This window comes from Mytilus trossulus, chromosome 2 (assembly GCF_036588685.1).
Source record: "Mytilus trossulus isolate FHL-02 chromosome 2, PNRI_Mtr1.1.1.hap1, whole genome shotgun sequence".
In the NCBI taxonomy this organism is placed as follows: domain Eukaryota; kingdom Metazoa; phylum Mollusca; class Bivalvia; order Mytilida; family Mytilidae; genus Mytilus; species Mytilus trossulus.
The window spans coordinates 36,633,602-36,640,044 of record NC_086374.1 but is presented as its reverse complement, the minus strand read 5'-3'; positions in this window follow the sequence as shown (position 1 = coordinate 36,640,044).

Sequence of the window (6,443 nt, the reverse complement as noted above, 5' to 3'; positions counted from 1 at the left end):
CCGTGACTAGATGGGTAGCAATTTGATCCTCGGTCCCTATTATGGTATACGTGACTAGATGGGTAGTAAGTTGCTTCTGTATCTCTATAATGGTGTACGTTACTAGATGGGTAGCAAGTTGCTCCTGGGTCCCTATTATGATGTCCGTGACTAGATGGGTAGCAAATTGCTCCTGGATCCCTATTATGGTTAACGTGACTAGATGGGTACCAAGTTGCTCCTGGGTCCCTTTTATTGTCCGTGACTAGATGGGTAGCAAGTTGCTCCTGGATCCCTATTATGGTTAACGTGACGTAGTCACGTACACAATAAAAGAGACTCAGGAGCAACTTGCTACCCATCTAGTCACGAACAATAAAAGAGACTCAGGAGCAACTTGCTATCCATCTAGTCACGTACACCATAATATATCTACCCATCTAGTCACTAACACCATAATAGGGATACAGGAGCAACTTTACACGAGAAACTTGCTACCCATCTAGTCACGGACATCATAATAGGGATACAGGAGAAACTTGTTACCCATCTAGTCACGTAAACCATAATAGGGATCAAGGAGCAACTTGCTACCCATCTAGTCACGTATACCATGACAGGAACCAAGGAGCAACTTGCTACCCATCTAGTCACGGACATCATAAAAGGGACCCAGGAGCAGCTTGCTACCCATCTACTTACGTTTTCCATAATAGGGATCCAGGAGCAACTTGCTACCTATCTAGTCACGTTAACCATAATAGGGATCCAGGAGCAACTTGCTACCCATCTAGTCACGGACATCATAATAGGGACCCAGGAGCAACTTGCTACCCATCTAGTCACTCACACCATAAAAGGGACACAGGAACAACTAGTTACCCATCTAGTAACGTACACCATAATAGAGATCCAGGAGCAACTTGCTACTCATCTAGTAACGTACACCATAATAGGGATCCAGGAGCAACTTGCTACCCATCTAGTCACGTTAACCATAATAGGGATCCAGGAGCAACTTGCTACCCATCTAGTCACGGACATCATAATAGGGACCCAGGAGCAACTTGCTACCCATCTAGTCACTAACACCATAATAGGGACACAGGAACAACTAGTTACCCATCTAGTAACGTACACCATAATAGAGATACAGAAGCAACTTACTACCCATCTAGTCACGTATACCATAATAGGGACCGAGGATCAACTTGCTACTCATCTAGTCGCGGACATCATAATAGGAATACAGAAGCAACTTGCTACCCATCTAGTCACGTACACCATAATAGAGATCCAAGAGCAACTTGCTACCCATCTAGTCACGTACACCATAATAGGTACCCAGGAGCAACTTACTACCCATCTAGTCACGTACACAATAAAAGGGATCCAGGAGAAACTTGCTACCCATCTTGTCACGTACACCATAATAGAGATCCAGGAGCAACTTTGTACCCATCTAGTCACGTACAACATAATAGGGACCAGCAGCAACTTGCTACCCATCCAGTCACGTATACCATGACAGGAACCCAGGAGCAACTGGCTACCCATCTAGTCACGGATATCCTAATAGGGATCCAGGAGCAACTTGCTACCCATCTAGTCACGTAAACCATAATAAGGAGACATGAACAACTTGTTACCCATCTAGTCACGTACACCATAATAGATACCCAGGAGCAACTTGGTTCTCATCTAGTCACGTACACCATAATAGGGATACAGAAGCAACTTACTACCCATCTTGTCACGTTAACCATAATAGAGATCCAGGAGCAACTTACTACCCATCTTGTCACGTACACCATAATAAAGATCCAGGAGCAACTTGGTACCCATCTTGTCACGTACACCATGACAGGAACCCAGGAGCAACTTGCTACCCATCTAGTCACAAACACCATAATAGGGACACAGGAGCAACTTGCTACCTATCTAGTCACGTACACCATAATAGGGATACAGGAGCAACTTGCTACCCATCTAGTCACGTACACCATAATAGGGATACAGGAGCAACTTGCTACCCATCTAGTCACGTACACCATAATAGGGATACAGGAGCAACTTTGTACTCATCTAGTCACGTACACCATAATAGGGACCCAGGAGCAACTTGCTACCCATCTAGTCACGTACACCATAATAGGGATACAGGAGCAACTTGGTACTCATCTAGTCACGTACACCATAATAGGGACACAGGAGCAACTTCTACCCATCTAGTCACGTACACCATAATAGGGACCCAGGAGCAACTTGCTACCAAACTAGTCACGTACACCATAATAGGGATCCAGGAGCAACTTGCTAACTATCTAGTCACGTACACCATAAAAGAGATACAGAAGCAACTTGCTACCTATCTAGTCACGTACACCATAATAGGGATACAGAATCAACTTGCTTCCTATCTAGTCACATACGTTATAATAGGGACCGAGGATCAACTTGCTACTCATCTAGTCGCGGACATCATAATAGGAATACAGAAGCAACTTGCTACCCATCTAGTCACGTACACCATAATAGAGATCCAAGAGCAACTTGCTACCCATCTAGTCACGTACACCATAATAGGTACCCAGGAGCAACTTACTACCCATCTAGTCACGTACACAATAAAAGGGATCCAGGAGAAACTTGCTACCCATCTTGTCACGTACACCATAATAGAGATCCAGGAGCAACTTTGTACCCATCTAGTCACGTACAACATAATAGGGACCAGCAGCAACTTGCTACCCATCCAGTCACGTATACCATGACAGGAACCCAGGAGCAACTGGCTACCCATCTAGTCAAGGATATCCTAATAGGGATCCAGGAGCAACTTGCTACCCATCTAGTCACGTAAACCATAATAAGGAGACATGAACAACTTGTTACCCATCTAGTCACGTACACCATAATAGATACCCAGGAGCAACTTGGTTCTCATCTAGTCACGTACACCATAATAGGGATACAGGAGCAACTTACTACCCATCTTGTCACGTTAACCATAATAGAGATCCAGGAGCAACTTACTACCCATCTAGTCACGTACACCATAAAAGAGATACAGAAGCAACTTGCTACCTATCTAGTCACGTTAACCATAATAGGGATCCAGGAGCAACTTGCTACCTATCTAGTCACGTACACCATAATAGGGATACAGAATCAACTTGCTTCCTATCTAGTCACATACGTTATAATAGGGATTCAGGAGCAACTTGCTAGCCATCTAGTCACGTATATTATAAAAGGGATACAGGAGCAACCTGCTACCCATCTTGTCACGTACATTATAATAGGGATACAGAAGCAACTTGCTACCCATCTAGTCACGTACACCATAATAGGGATACAGGAGCAACTTGCTACCTATCTATTCACGGAAATCATAATAGGGATTCAGGAGCAACTTATTTAGTAATAGATACCAACATAGCAGGGACCAGGAGCAACTTGCTACATATCTACTTAATATCTAGTAATAGATACCAACATAGCAGAAATCCTGGTCCAACTTGCTACCTATCTAGTAATAGATACCAACATTGCAGGGACCCACAGCAATTTGTTACATATTTAATAATTGATACCAACATAACAGGAGAACAGGAGCAACTTGCCATCCATTTGATTATAGATGTTAACATAGAAAGTAGCAACGTGTTATCCATCTAGGTATATATACGAATATAGCAGGGATTCAATAGCAACTTGCTATCCATCTAGGAACAGATTTTAACGAAACAGGGAACAAGGAGCAACTTGCTTCCGAAATAGTCACAGGTATTAGCATAGAAGGTTTCCAGAAGAAATTGCTACCAATTAATCCCAACAACATAATATGTAATAAACTGGATCCTCGTTTATTTTTATTCTACTGTTGTTATGAGCAATTAATTTGGTTGCAATTAACGAAAATATTCAATGAAAGAGGATGCTCTTAGATTTGGGTTTTTATGACGAATAAAAATTTCCTCAATGCAGCTTATCTTCTACATTTTAATCTTCCATCTAGAACAACAGATCATTCAAAAAAGAATGAGCTTCTATTTACATTCGAATAACACGCATTTTCAAAAAAACCCATTCATTAGCCCTTTAGATCCAAAGACGGCCAACGTTCATGGAAACTATCATTTACGTATATGTACACCGCTGTGGAGCCAAAACGTCACCCTATTTTTGCGCCTGTCCCAAGTAAGGAGCCTATGGCCTTTGTTAGTCGAGTATGATTTTAAATATTAGTTCATTTAAATGTTTTGAAGTTTAGAATGACCTCCATTATCAGATCTCTGAACTAGAACACATTTTTGTTTAGAAGCCATCTGAAGCACGCCATCGGGTGAGAGATTTTCTCGCTGTGTTGATGACCATTTGGTGGCCTTCGTTTTCATTTGCTCTATGGTCGGGTTGTTGTCTCTTTACCACCTTCCCCCTTTCCATTCTCAATTGTTTTTGTATTAACCCAAGTTTTCGTAGAGTTTAGTTTGAATATAATGTTTTTGTAAATTCATTGATGTTTTTCTCTAATTCTTGTATCACATGTTTTGGAAATAATTCCCGAGATTTCAACGAGACTGAAACATCAGGAGAATACATCCAAAAAATACATTCTGGATATGAGGTTCCACAAAACTGTTAAATTCGTTCCACGACAACACAACACGATTTTAGCAATTAGAAATGACAATTACAGGAACTTGTATGGTATTTATACAAAAAAATACGTAAATAAAATAAGTTGGAAGAAGAATTATATAACTTACAATGCAATCCATAATGATTCATCCTTTACACCATAAACGCAAACACACGTTTTACTGCATAAATCAATCTGATCCACATACGACCATGCACTTGATCTCCCGACGATGACGGTCTAACCTTCATTCTACCATGCAGAATTGAGAAATGAAAATAAAAAGAATTATGATCTGAATTTGTGCGTTTACTGTGTGTGTGTGTTGTGCAATGGTGAGTATTAATATTACCAGTCATATGGTACATGTATAATCATAAGATAATTGTTATGCTTAAATGTGTTACAGTTAGTTTGTAAAATAAGATATGTAAAATCTCTAGTAATTTCAGTGTCGTTTTTTTCAACTCCCGTTATAATTTTATTTAAACACTACATAGATATTTTTTTTTTTTACTAGAACATCAACCTATTTTGTGTAGTGAAATTCTAATAAAAAAGTTAATTGATTGATTGATTGGTGTTTAAAACAATTTTCGGTACTATTCATGGCGGTCAGGTTTTTTTTATTATCGGAGAGAACCACGGTCGTAAATGGATATTGCGCCAAGCGCATCTGCAAGTGCGGTATTCGAACTCACAACCTCATTGTCGACAGTTTAGTGATTCAAAAATTTGACTATACTTCGACCACTGAGCCCGGCACCGCGTCACCTGCATGCAAAAGATTAAATAGAAAAGAAGAGATAGTATGTATCAATGTATGATACAAAATCCTTTCACGCACTGGTTTGTTTGTTGTTTTTCCTATCATAGTCAGGCCTTCAACATAGAACAAAAGCAAACACCTCATTTCAAGTCGAAATTGTTTCTAATACCACTAAATTAATTTATAATATAGATCGTGAACGAAGAGTTCATCTCTATAGGGTAGCATCATTCAACTATAACCATCATAGATCTGTCACAATGTGACCGACAATATCCCCGCTAAAATCGTGAAACAATAAAAACATGAAGACAACCACGGCACATTAGATACTTGTTAAATAACTTGACAGGAAAGACTGTATAAATATATTAATGATGGCAAATAGGTGAGCTTGCATAATAATCCCGATAAACAAAATCATACTGACATAAAGATAGGAAATACATTAGCATACACAAAATAGGTTATTTCAAAATTAAATGCACGCATTTACGGCATTTTTTTTTAATTTGAGAGCAAAAAGAAAAATATAAACATGCTTTCTATTCGCTTAAAGTCAAAACCTTAGACTACACTTTTGAGATATGTACTATGATGCAGATGTTTTACATTCAAAGTTTTGACAATGTAACCGTCAAACGATTGCAAACTGTGTTGTTTTACATTTGTTTGGTTTATTGTTAAAGCAGACAAGGGTCATAACTCCTGAACGGCAGAGTGGAATTTTTCAATATCAAATATGACCTCTATCTCGTCACCAGTTTTAACACAATACATTTAGATATTAATCGCTTGGTTGTAAGAATCTGAACTTATCCGACGAAAATAGCTTAAAGATCAATCAAGTAATATAAGGACCATAACTCCTTTACAATTTAAGTCAAAAGCATCAATATTGAACTTTGCCTTTATTGTCATCGGCACCGTCATATTATAATTTAAAAATCATTGGTATGGCCAGTCAATGTCGTTAAAAACTTTAAATTGGTTGTTAAAAAATTAATGCAAGGAAACTGCTGAAGTCGACCGCTCGCCCATCCGCCTTGC